The 14414-nt window shown below is 35.4% G+C and overlaps 1 long non-coding RNA gene across 1 annotated transcript; it reads right to left on the bottom strand.

Moving 5' to 3' along the window:
* Positions 1–3131: 3131 nt before the first annotated feature.
* LOC143229489 (uncharacterized) lies at positions 3132–14385 on the bottom strand. Its single transcript, XR_013015902.1, has 3 exons — positions 14209–14385; positions 4506–4711; positions 3132–3750 (listed from the first exon to the last, which is right to left on the bottom strand). It is a non-coding gene; the product is annotated as an uncharacterized LOC143229489 (long non-coding RNA).
* Between the last annotated feature and the right edge of the window lie 29 nt (positions 14386–14414).

Here is a 14414-nt window from a genome sequence, read left to right as displayed (position 1 = left end):
AACCTAACTAACACACTAACAGTAACTAACAGTATTTCGACCAATCGAACAAGTTACACCACAAATAAGTGCCTATAAAAACACACGAAATCAAATTATTCACAATAACAATACGATGAATGTATTTAAGACTCCTAAATAGATATCCCACATCAAAAACTTGTAAACATCAGTTTGTTTGTTTTTTGCCAGATAAGACAGATTGAAGCAAAATTTCGTGTTTCGCCAAATGTATAGTAACTTAAGCAAGTACATGAAACTAGTATTTTTGTAATAGAAACTGTCAAGGTAGAGAGCCCAAATTCGACAAGCGTGACGTTAAGATACTCAATGTATGCTCTCTGTGTGATATATGACGACAAAGTCGAGACCTTTCTTTTGATTAAATTTAAGAGAGTCTAATAACATTACATTTACAACATCAAGATACACATTAATACGAAGTAGCTATAATCACTTTGTAGCTACTCAAACATTATCATTTATGAGAAGTAAACAAGAAGTTGATACTGGAATCGAATTTAAAGAGATGTACTAGGCTGGAAAAGGGCGTGCTTTTTTAAAAACTTAAAATCGTTTGGCAACAATTAAGGATAGTTTACTCGTAGGCAGACAGGACAATAGTATCATGGTTAACGCCCATCTACAGTAAAGTATGCTGAAGAACCCAAACAAGTGCATCTCAGCCAATAGTGTGGGAGAGCTACACACGTCTGATTACACCCTTACAACCACATTCTTATTTATCGTATCATTCTTTCAGAAACTCATCTACCAACAGAATGGTGATCTCAAATCTGTCGAGAATATAGTGAAAAAATATCTGGGAGGAGGAAGAAGCAGCTGGAACACTCTCAAAGATGTTTCGGTTTGAAAACGTCTCAATACAAATGTTATTTAAATTTATATGAATATGGCAACCAAAGTACTTAAATTAGTAGTGAAAAGAAATACAGGGCATAGGAGAAAAGATTTACTGTAGCATGAAAGCAAGATATTAGTCCACTTAAATAAATTCATTAAATTATGCAATGAACAATTGCTTTTATTTTCTATTTTCTGCGATAGTGTATTGTACATTGATAAATTTGTCATTATGTTCCAATTATGCATAGTGTATGACTCCTGAAAGTGTATCTTTTGTGCGTTTCCATAATTATTTAGCTTTAAGTCCGCCATAATAGCATAACATAACAGTCGAAGCCTTGGGATTTCTTTCAATCTTCTAATGTGTCCAAACCTCATAGGTTGGACATTATTGGAAATGCTTATAACATCTGAGTCTCACAAATTTAAACACGGGCTTTGTCAAGTGTTATAGTCTATACAGAATGGTTAAATAACAGTAAATAACATTAGTGGCATATGTTGTCAGTTACATTATTGTCATCGAGTAACAAGTTAGTAAATAATTAATATATACCTTAATTCTTTTTCAATAGTGGACCTTTATAATTTAAGAGATTTAGTTTTAAAATATTTGTATTAAATTCTAATCAATATAGCTTGATAGTTATCTGAACTCTGAGAGTTAGTCGCAACTGATAAACACTGTTGAACGTCAACTGGTAGTGCATATTAAATCATAAATTAACGAAATCTGTAGCAAAAGTTTAGAAAAGTCAGTTGTTTTAGTCTTGGTTTTGTTAGGAACACGCACACCTTTGTGCTTGTTTATATCGAATAATAGGGTATTAGTTACTATAAAAAAAACATAAGCACGCATTTGATAAACAAAAACATGACTTACTAGTAATTTTAGCCGTTTCAGGTAAAACTACAACGGTTAATTCTACTTCAGTTAGAAGTGTGTAACTCATTTTTAACATGCAATATTAGCTATTTAAACAAGAAAAAAAAAAGTTCCCTCCCTTCGGTAGCTTACCAATAAGTCTTAAAACTTGTAAAAAAAAATATGGTTTTGATATTCGCGGCGGACAGAACACAGATAACCAATTGTGCAGTTTTATGCTAACAAATTAAAAATATATCACTTTCATATCAAAGTGCTAAATCCAACTAGATGTGTAGCTTTTAACTTTCAAAACAGGTTTTGTTTGTTAGATTTCATGTATAGCTAAACAAAGATCATCTGCTCTATCACCCTTAATTTCGAAAGTGATAACTAATACATTCAATACATATACATGCATAATTCGATTAGATAATATTATCAACAAACTGTCCAATCAGATAGAAACTGATACTACCACCAACCTAGCAGAGAAACAGAACGCTGATATAGCTCAGAGCGTAGCTTTCGGTAAACCATGATTTTCAAATCAAAATAAAATCATATATATTAAAAATCATATAAATTATTACAATTATATTGTACTTTTGTCGTATGTAATATCTAGAAAATACATAAAAAATGAATTATTTTTACCCGACTTTTGCGATTAGTTTCTTTTTTTTTACAATGAGTGTTATAACAGCCATATTGCCGATAGTATACAATATAAAAACAGGTTACTCTGTTGTTAAACACAAAACTCACAGAGTGCTATCTGTGCTCTGCCCACCCTGTTATCGAAAACTAGTTCCAAGCGGGATGGTTCTACAAACGTTTCGCCATGCCACTGAGGGCTATAAAAAAAACAAGTTAATAATTTGAAGGTTACTTCATTATTACGAAAGCGTTCGCTTATAAAACGTTTGTAACATTTTAATACTTTGCAGTTAAATAAGAAAAGTGTGTGCGTATGTTATAGTAAAGCCACATCGGGCTATCTGCTCTGTTCATCGAGCCCTTGATTTTAGCGTTGTAAATCCGAAGAGTTACTGCTGTCCCAATAGGGGGGGGGGGACAAATAGGAAAAAACAACATCTGTAAAATAGATAAGATCAGTTGTAAATAACTAAAATGGCAGATAACTATAATATGAGAACAATATTAATACACATTTGCTGCTCAAGTTGAAATATCTTACCAGATTAAATCTGCGTTTGATCTACAATAAATCCCTTTTGGCTTCTCATGGTATTAAAAACAACATTTAGTTGGTTTCTTGTTCAAATGCTGGTTTTTGTATACATAGCCTAGTTTCTTTTTTATCATAGGCCATAGAAAACATGAAACAATAAAAAAGTTCGCGTGTTTGATACTCGTTAAATTTTGGAAACATAACTTGTATAATTCAAGATTTATTACTTTAGTTTTTGGAAATAATTATATAAAAGTTAAGAACACAAAGTACACTGTTGACTTCACAACAATCGTCTAAAAATCATTATTCTAAATGGTTCAAACAAAACTCTAAACCTGGACAATAGCTATACAAATTTTAAACATTTCAATTCACATGATCCAGTAGGTACAGATGGTTTACACAGGAACTACGGATAACCGAGAAAAGATATAAAATTTATCTAAAAATGAGTAATTGAAGAGAAAACATTTCCAGGTTCTATCTATCCTAATAGTAAACCAGTATTTTGCGCACTTCCTTCAAGACTGGAAACGCCGATAAAAGCTTAAACGAAAGTATTCAGAATTGTATCGGTCAAAACATTTGTATCCTAAAACTGAATTTTAGAATATACAGTCACGTGCTCGAAGGAGATTCCTACTTTTCCAGAAGACTCCAAAAGGCCTAAACTTTGTTCATATGTTAACACACATTTTTCTTAACTCTTCAGTAGCGGAAATGTGTTTAGTCACTACAACAGAAACAACACAGAGCAAGACACAAGGCACACAGACAGCAGTCTCTCCCACAGGTGTCTGTTTTCTTTTCTTTCACAATTCTGAAAGTAAAATGTAATTTTTCAGTCAATTGTCCTCATGATAAACGATACTCCAACATTCTTTTGGCAAGACTAGGATACTTTTTAAAACTGTAATATAATACACTTCAGCAATTTAAGAAATTCTGTACTTTTATAATATATATGTTTTTTTCTCTTTACATAAGAGCTATTTTCAATCTATAATTCTCTATTACTGACATTTTCAGTAGACTGACGAGTACTGATTTCATCACCGTATGGTTTATGAGCAAGTTCTTCATAGCAAATAATATGATGTTTAATAGAATTATTCATAAAGAAGGCTAAACTAAACTAGTCGTTGGCAAACTGTTTAGCGTCCTTGTGATCGTATCAGCAAACCTAGTAAAATAGAAATTTCTATACTAAATTTTGGAACATTATTCCCAGAGGCATTGAGGTAACTTCAAATTAATTCCGTTATAACAGATATAACAGTGATAAACCTTAAGTACATGAAGCAAAACCTTAGGTCGTAAATTAATAAAATAAATTATTACATATTAGTTACTCACATTACAGTTAAGCATAACAGCCTCATGAAATTAATTTGAACACAAATGGTTAAACAAATCGATTTGATTCTGTATCGAAATGTTGAGTAGCTTATACATTTGCTTTACATTAAACAATGTTTAATTTTTCCATATAAAAATATTACAATTGTTTTTTTAATATTTCAAACTAAAATTCACATGTATAATACGCAAGTGAAATCTGTTACAATAACTCACACGGTCGAAGTAACGGGTTGTTGTCCTAATGGTAGTGATTGGGGTGGAGGATAGTAACCACCCTGCTGTTCAGGAGGTGGGTAGTAAGCGCCACATTGAGGTTGGGGTGGCGGATAATATGCATTTCCCTGATAAATTCCAGCAGGTGGGGGTGGTTGATTGTAGTTTCCTTGATAATTCATTGTGCAATAGATTAGGTGAAATTTCTAGAACGATACACACAAAACTTATCATATTAAAAGGTTTGGATGCATATTATATTAAAAAATATTCACACTTGTGATAAGATAAATAATTAGTAATTAAAGAAAGGATAATTTCAATACATATTTAGAGTAAATGTGAAAATATGACGTCAGAATTAAAAATGCTAAAACAATGTTCAACATTTAGCTGTAATTTTAGTGGACTAAGGGAAACTGCTGAAACCTACTTGTGTCTATTAATAATCATTTTCTCGTAATATTTGTAACAAGGTTTGTCCTTCAGTGAAAAGGTAACAAAAAAAACCGTCGTCAGGGCAAATCTGACGTAATTTGTGACGTGAATATAATGTAAAAACATTTCATAAGATGTACACAGGGTTTTAGAGGCGGTTATGGATATAGGACCTACATAGCAATGGGGAAAACCCATCTAGCAGTCATTCTTAACAATCTTCGCTGAAGAAAGATTGGCTGGTTGGTTTCGCGTGTCATGGCGCAAAGCATCCAAGCTATCTGCGCCAAACACATTGGTGCATCATTTCCAGATAGAAGAAAACGACGAGTTAAAAAAATGTGACAAATGTGAAGTCTAGTTACGACAATTTCCTCTTTCCGATCTTTATGGAAGCAAGACGGCCAAAGTCCAATAGAGGGTTTTATTTGGAAAAGCTTTTTTTAACGTTGCTCACTCCAAGTCGACTACCGATTGGCACAGAGCCGAGCCTTGAATACAGGACCATAAACCATGTATGAAACAGGCAGTGATGGTGCCAGAGCAGACAGGTTTAGTTGCGGTGTCGGCGAGCGGTGCCCGCGAATACTAACGTGGCCTGGTATCCAGAAAAACTGGATAGAGGTAGATGTTAAAGAGAAATGGGCCAGTCGGTTTTGAATATCGGCGCGAACAGCTTAGAGAACTAAACGAGTCAGTATAAATAGTGCAATTTGAGTTCTGTTTAGCTTCTATGTTATCCAGGGCAAGATAAATGGCATACAATTCAGCAGTGAACACAGAAACTGTAGAGGGGATTCTGTGTAACCATCGAACCACAACAAACCATGGTAGAGCCCACAGAGTAACCTATCGAACCATCCGTATTAATAGGAATGAAAGGATGGTTCGAAAGATGTTCAGCAAGTAACAGACAGTATTTCCAGTCAGGAGTGTCTGTTTTTCTCACATGACTTAAAGAAAGGTCACACTTATGGATTGTAATAAGACATGGTGGGATAGTCTGACCAGTGGATTCAACAACGTTATCCAAGGACAGACAATTTATCCAACTGCACCTAGATACGAAGGCCAAAGGAATAATGGCAGATCGTCTGTTCTGATAAAGCATGGCCAGCTTATGGTCAAAGATAAGCCCCAAGAACTTTGTCTCAAGGACCACAGGTAGTACAACTTCACCAATACGGAGTTCAGGATCGGGGCGAATACCCAGTTGGCGGCAAGAGTGCATAGAAACAATTTTCGAGAGAGAGAAGATAACACCGTCTTCTGCGATCCACTTCAATAAAAGATTGAGGACAGTCTGTAGCTGCCGCTTCATGTACCTCATGTTCAACGACTGAGATGAGATGTGGAAGTCGTCGACATAGAGCCCATTTGCAACAGTAAGAGGGAGTTGTTCAGTGATGGTATTAATCTTTATACCGAAAAGTGTGACACTCAAAACACAGCCCTGAGGGACTCCAAGTTCCTGTAGAAAAGAATGGGAAAGTGTCGAACCCACACGAATTGAAATCGTCTGTTTATTATTTTTTTAAAAAAAAGGGCAAATGATCATGTAACCTATATAAGTGGCCCGGCATGGTCAGGTGGGTTAAGGCGTTCGACTCGTAATCCGAGGATCGCAGGTTCGAATCCCGGCCGCACCAAACATGCTCGCCCTTTCAGCCGTGGGGGCGTCATAATGTGACGGTCAATCCCACTATTCGTTGGTAAAAGAGTAGCCCAAGAGTTGGCGATTAATGGTAATAACTAGCTGCCTTCCCTCTAGTCTTACACTGCTAAATTAGGGACATCTAACGCATATAGCCCTCGTGTAGCTTTGCTCGAAAATTAAAAAAAACCTATAGAGTGAAGATCTCGCAAAATGCTATATCTCCATGTAGTATCATAAGCATTCTCAAGGTCAACGAATATTGATACGAGATGTTGTCGTTTGAGAAAGGCTTCTTTGATTGACGTTTCAAGTCGAATCAAGTGGTTCACAGTGGAGCGCTCTCGTCAGAACCTACACTGGGTGGGCGAGAAAAGGCTGCTTGATTCGAGGAACCAAACAAGACGAGAATTAACCATCCTCTAAGGTCTTACAGAGACAGCTCGTCAAAGCAACTGGACGGTAGTTTGAAGGAATCCTGGGATCTTTCCCAGGCTTAGAAAAAGGTAGGACAATAGCCTGGCGCCAGGCATCAGGAAAAACATTCATCTGCCAGATTCGATTAAAAACAATCAGGAGAATAGCAAGAGAAGCATGAGATAGATGGCACAGCATCTCGTAGTGTATATCATCAGGTCCAACCGATGAAGGGCCAGTTTGAGTCCTATTGGTGTAAAGAGGCGATTATTGTCATTTAAACCATCAGCTCGAAAGGAAAGAGGTGATTGTTCTTCTCGAGTCTTGATGGCTAAAAAGGTGGAGGATGAAGCAGAAGTGCTAGATACATGGCAAAAGCTTTCACCTAGAGTATCGGCGACGCTCCAGGTATCAGGTACTTCCTGGCCATCAGGGCGCAAGATCAAGGTGGCCATTTTTATTTATGTGTAGGCGAATTGGGTGACGATTCCTTCTTTTTCGACTACGTCTTTTTTCTTTATTCGAGGGAGATCTATCGACTTTCATGGATTCTGCCTTGGATCGATTGGGCAGGTCTTTGTCTTTGGAAGAGGATTCCAGCAACTAAGGACGTGAACGAAAGATCGTTTGCATCTTGCGATGAGAGAACCAAAGAAGTGGATATTGGGGTATGCTGGAATGAATGTTAGGGACAGAGATGGGTGTTGACGTCGATTCATCAACTTTTTAACCATGGAGGGAAACAGGCTTTCCTTATAGTTTGAGAATGATTCTTTTGGAGGCACAGAGAAATCCGTCTGCACTCCCACTTCAGTAGTGGAATGAAGTGCAGCAGTATACATCCGAGATGAAGTGGTGGACAACAACTTTCGAGCCTCAGGGTAAGTAATGTTTTGAACCATCTTCAAATTCTGCATCTCTTTTTCTTCCAACCACTTAGGGCAAGAATGAAAGTAAGATGGATGAAAGCCATTGAAATTAATGCAATTCAGGTGTGTTTCAAACTCGGGCATTGTGGTCCTTGCCACTGCAATAAGCGCATGTCAAGGAACCATGACATAATATCTTCGAGTGACCGAACTGCTAACACTGGAAACATCTGAAAGAGTTTGGAATATATGGCTATACCTTGCAATTAAGATAACCTGCGTTGATAGTGACAGGTAGACGCGGTGATGTAATTTAAAATGAGGACATTGGTCGGCATCATAATTTCATCTTTGCGAGTGGAGATGCGCTTCACTGCAGAAACTCCTTGGGCGGAGAAACCAGCGAGAATCTCAGACTTGGGGATGTTCTTCAAATCCCTCTCAAAAATAACTCCTCGTGACGAATTCAAAGAAGCATAAAGTGTAACATCAATAGGTATATCCCCAAATCGTCTTTGAATGTAAGAGGAGTTCACTGTGTTTAAATGTGGATGTTCTCACCAATATGTCACCAGAGCGAAGCTTTTTGACTGACTTTGGAGAGCCAGCAAGACTCTCTAGTCCCTTCTGAATAAAAAGGGTAGACATTTGCTCTGAAAGTTTGTCTGAAAAAGAATATCATAGGAAAGTGAGATACAGGTATTACAGATGTTGAAGATTGATGCTCAGAATCGAAGGAAGTCAGGGGTCGAAGGAAGAAAAATAAACAAAATAAATAAGAAATGTTTTAAGAGTGAAAATAAATTATGAATAAATTAGAAGAGCAAGACTTGGTGTTGAAGCACACAACGTCTACTTATTTATATCTGCCAACACACAGTTGTCGGTGACTACTCACCAAAGGAATATATAAAATGAAAGGAAAAGAATTGCTTTGGTTTGTTTTGAATTTCGCTCAAAGCTACTCGAGCACTATCTGCGCTAGTCGTCCCTAATTTAGCAGTGTAAGACTAGAGGGAAGGCAGCTAGTCATCACCATTCCACCCTAACAATTGTGATACTCTTTAAACAAGGAATAGTGGCATTACAATGTGACAGTCAATCCTCTCCACTTCTAGAAGGGGGAGCATGTCTGGTGAGACGGGAATTTGAACCAGCAGCTCTTGGATTACGAATCTAACACCCCTAACCACCTGGCCACGCCGGGTCAATTCAGACTAACTACCCAATATAAGAGCGTTTGTATTTATGTGAGAATATAATGTTTATTGTATCAGTGCACGGAAAAATATCCCAACTTTTGAATGTATTTGTATAACGTTCTATGCACTACTTATGATAAATTAAATTAGTACACATACAACACAAAACATTTAAAAACTTAATCTGATTATATGGTAATTAATGATTTCATTAAAAATTCTTTGATAGATCGTTTAGGCAGAGTATTCATGATGAAACTTTCATCGATTTCATTAAAGTTCATAAACATTCACTCTAAAGCTACTCCCTTTATAAATTTACTTTTCCTGTATGCTGTTCCTAAACTGCATAATTCTCCAATAAAAGTTACATTTATTTTCAGTTTGATGAAAAATTAAACGACGAGCCATTTTATTAAATAAATTCCTTAATATTTTATTTGATAGAATTAAAAATACCAACAGAAATAACAATAAACACTCTTTTTGGATAATAAAATATAATGAAGCTATTTTAGAATTCTTAAAATGTGAGAAAGTTAAAACTATTCAAACATTTGATTTTACTACTCTATAAATGATAATTCCTTTGAAAGACTTAATTTCAATTACTAATACGAAAAACTATAACCCTTCAGTGTTTAATTAAATAGGTTTTATCTCCAAATGTATAAAAAGATAAATTAAGTTTCTGGATATTGTAATAAATATTTTTAATACCTAGAAATTTAAGGAAATAGGAGTTTCAATGTAAAACACAATTCTATTTGTAAACCTAATTCCCATATCTTTGTTTTTACAAAACACAAGTTTATTGAAAACATCGTAACTCTAGAAATATTTGTCTTAACTTACAGATATGTTGGTGACTTAATTTAATTAGTATATACAATACCGAGATGATTTTATTACCACTATTTATCCGGTGAACTTAGAAATTGAATATAATTAATTTTTGAAGTACAGGAATTTTATTTAGTTGTATATATTAAAAGTAATTTATAATGATATTTAATTTTATTTTGATAAAATAAACCAACTTTCTTTTCCAATATACGGCCTACTCTCTCCTAATAGTTCTTCTGTTATAAGTTTTACGAGTTCACTATTGCCCTTCGCACCAAACATGCTCGCCTTTTCAACCGTGGGGGCGTTATAACGTACGTTCAATCCCACTATTCGTTGATAAAAGAGTAGCCCAAGAGTTGGCGGTGGGTGTTGATGACTAGCTGCTTTCCCTCTAGTCTTACACTGCTAAATTAGGAACGGCTAGCGCAGATAGCGCTCGTCTAGCTTTGCGAGAAATTCAAAAACAAACAAAGGCAGAAATAGAGATACGAAAGTTAATATTTAATAAAGAAACATCAAGTAAATCGTTTACCCGTGGTTATACCTTTGAAAAGTTTATCGGAAACTGAAAAATAGTCAAATTATTTTTCATAGTATGCGTGCTATTCTGTATACAGATATTGATTTTTACGACCACAGTTGTAAAAACTTCACTTCACAGTAATTGCAAAAAAAAATAAAAAAAATCAGTTATTCTTCTAATGTTTATTGGAAGTACCGAAAGTTATTGCTATTAATTTCTTCTTACTGATTACGTGTTCCAAAATTAATCGGAAACGTCCACTATCACAGAGTATTCGTGGGTTCCCCACAGAAATAAAGTCAAATGACAGATTTGCTCCTGAGCCCAATTCGCATTGTATCATATAATTGCACAAATGCATCGGTTTTCCCTCAGATGGCAGTGTTGTGGGTGTTAAGTTGGCCGTAGATTGAAAATTAAGTCTTAGTCAACATGATCTTGTATGGCGAAATTTCACCGATTTCTTGTCGAACCAAGAATCAGGCTACAAAGTCCAGTTGCTTTTGTGCACTTCCTACAAGCAGATCAGAAGTAATATAGTATAGAGGGATACAGTCTCGATGTCTTAATCGTGACTTTCCATACTGATTTTGTTATGGTATGATGAACTTGGCAACTTGATTGCAACGGAATTCCTCTTGAATGATGTTTTTTCTTCCAACAAGTCTTTTAACTTCCGCTACAGGTGTTGTGGGTGCAATTATGAGCTACATCGTGAAACAACCACGTTTGTTCATTTTGTTATCAGCTTTCTGTTTTTTAAAATTCATGCATAGCTATTCGAGGGCTATTTGCTCTAACCGTCCCTAATTTAGCAGTGTAAGACTAGAGGGAAGGCAGCTAGTCATCACTACCCATCGCCAACTCTTGGGGTACTCTTTTACCAAAGAATAGTGGGATTAACCGTAACATAATAACGTTTCCACGGCTGAAAGGACGAGCATGTTTGGTGCGACAGGGATTCGAACCCGCTACTCTCACATTACGAGTCGAATACCTTTACCCCGTGGTCATGCTGGGCCCCATTCTTAAGGGTAAATGAATTAACGCGTTTATGGTATTAGAGTTCTCAGTAAAGTATGCAAATTTCATGAGGAAAGTTTCCAGGTTACTGACTTTTGACACTGGAATAACTTCTTTAGCTTCTAAATATTAGTTTTATTATGATGAATTCTCGAAATATGGACGTATAGAAAGTTACAAATAACAGACAAAATCACCTTACATTTTCAAAAATATCTAGTAAGAATAGCGTATAAATATTTTATATTAATATATAAAAAAATCACGCAGAGCTAAAGGTGTTTAAAAAGTTACAAGCAGTAAAAGGTTTAACAATAGTTCTTTAATCACTTAAATTCACTGAACCACGAACCAAACAAATACAAGATATAACAAACGAGTTTACTGATAGTAGGATACGCCAACATTTAAATAACATACATTTCTGTTATCGTTTATTATAAAACACGCTTGTGACAAACCATGCTCATCTCAAACATGTAATTTCTAAAGCTTTGTTCTTCCTGCTTGTTTGCCTGGTTTAGAAAACGTGATTAAACAAATTTTAACTAATAGCATTTCGTTACTGAAGTTTTCAATCCGACCATTACATATGTAGTATGTTTAGTAGCATATTAAAGTTCGAACATGAGAATTGTCGTTCCAAGGACCACTAGAACACGCTCGGTCCTCTGTACCTGACACCAAAAACAAGTTATAGCTTGTCTACTTTACAGTAAGTTTTAGAAAAGCTACATGCACGCGGCATGTTTTATAAATTATATCCTTATGGGTAAATAAAACAGGTACATGTGTCACATAATGTCCGAAGTTGTTTTAATAGTACTGAAACAGCGTCTCACTGTTAGTGTAATAAAATAAATGCAAGTCACTTATGACATGTCAAGACGTCATTACACGTCATAACATCTTTCCGATTCAATAGCTATATCCAGGAATGGGTGGGCATTATATAGTTCTATTGTGCGTTGCTTCATGTACGTAATTAAAAGAATTTTTTTAACTTCATTACATTTTTTTTCAAAAATTTAGCAAACTCTTGTAATTTACAAATTTAATTGTACAGATAAATGGAGGGAGGGGTACACACAGTTTGACATTTGAAAAATTATATTTTAACTCTAAAAGTGCACTTATAAAGTTAACTTACAACTGAATTCAGATTTTGGTAGCGAATATCCTTAAAAAGTATTAAGTTTAAGCATTTTATCACGAACAAATAAACTATTTCTTACAGAGAAATTGTGTCGAGAGCTCCCATAGTGGTAGCAACTATCTATAATTCAGAAGTTTACTGGATCATTCTCAACTGAGTATATGGTAACACTAACATCCTCTCTAAAAATTTATTGTTTGTTTGTTTGTTTTGAATTTCGCCCAAAGCTACTCAAGGGCTATCTGCGCTAGCCGTTCCTAATTTAGTAGTGTAAGACTAGAGGGAAGACAGTTAGTCATCACCACCCACCGTCAACTCTTGGGCTACTCTTTTACTAACGAATAGTGGGATGATCGTAACATTATAATGCCCCCAAGGGTGAAAGTTTGGTCGACGGGGACTAAAAATATATACTGCTTCAGTTAAAAAATATATTGCTGTGTGAGATTATATATATTTATGATCTAACATAAATATGAAAGGCTTCTGTTTTACTAAAGTTTCTAGAAATGCCTTTTACTCAGTTATAATCACGTATTCTTCAAAATAAACTACACTTAAGGCATCTTTAATTGTTTGTTGTTGTTTTTAATTTTGCACAAAGCCACACGAGAGCTATCTGTGCTAGCCCTCCCTTATCTAGCAGTATAAGACTAAAATGAAGGCAGCTAGTCCTCACCGTCCTCCTCCTACTCTGGGGCTGATTTTTTTCCAACGAATAGTGGGATTTACCGTAACCTTACATTCACCAGGGCGAGCATGTTTGGAGTGACGAGGAATTCGAGCCCGCGACCCTCGGATTACGAGTCGAGTGCCTTAACCACCTGGCCATGCTGGGTCCTGCATCTTTAATAGCCGTTGAAATTTGTTTTTGTTTTGTTTAATTAGTATCACTGAAACAGTTTTAACTTTTGAAAACAATAAACATTTAACAAGAATTGTAAAATGTTAATATGAATTTTAAATCTTAGGCTCACCGAACGTCAAATTAAAACGATAAAAATAAATAAATAACTAGTTCAAGAACTATACTAAAAATAAATCACTTCACAAATGCATTATGGACTTGTTTAGATTTCGGAAAGGGGCTAGAATTCAGGGTACGGAAACGCTGTCGTGTTGCAGTCTTTTTTTTTTTTTTGCATTTAATTATACGAAAGCGAACATAACTGTTGTATAAATTTTCTTTACAATCATACAAAGAACTACATCCAATAAAGAGAGGCAATGTCTAGTGTTCTTTCACAACGATAAATAAGACTTTGAAAGTTGAATATTGATAATACCGCATAGCCGTTTTTCACTGTTGCTTCTAATAGTATCAAAAACACTTATTTTCTTCAATTTGGATTTTCACATTGGTACTAATTAACGACTGGAGAGCTTCTTATCAACAGCATTGTGTTGCAGATTTGTCGTGATAATCTGAAAACACGTTTACTGTGATAATGTATTTTAAGTTCCACAATGAATTCATCAACCTCTCGTCTTCCCCACCACGTTATAATAACATTTAATCAATGTTATATTTCTAAAGTCTATTGTAAATAACAAAACGTAAAAAATGCTTACTTTGTTCCAACTGACTTCAAAATTGTGTCAAACACTAACGACAACCAGAGAGACGAATCGTTATTCTACAAAGAAACTAGTGCATTTAACTGTCAGGTTTCTGATAACTATTTCGCAAGGTAACGCGAAAGATTACAGTTTACGACTACGTAAGTATTTGCACAACTTCGGAGCTTGCGAAACCTGCACGTGATAAACAATACTTC

Source organism: Tachypleus tridentatus, chromosome 10 (genome assembly GCF_004210375.1).
Source record: "Tachypleus tridentatus isolate NWPU-2018 chromosome 10, ASM421037v1, whole genome shotgun sequence".
Classification (NCBI taxonomy): Eukaryota; Metazoa; Arthropoda; class Merostomata; order Xiphosura; family Limulidae; genus Tachypleus; species Tachypleus tridentatus.
This window is presented reverse-complemented; position numbering and strand designations above follow the sequence as displayed.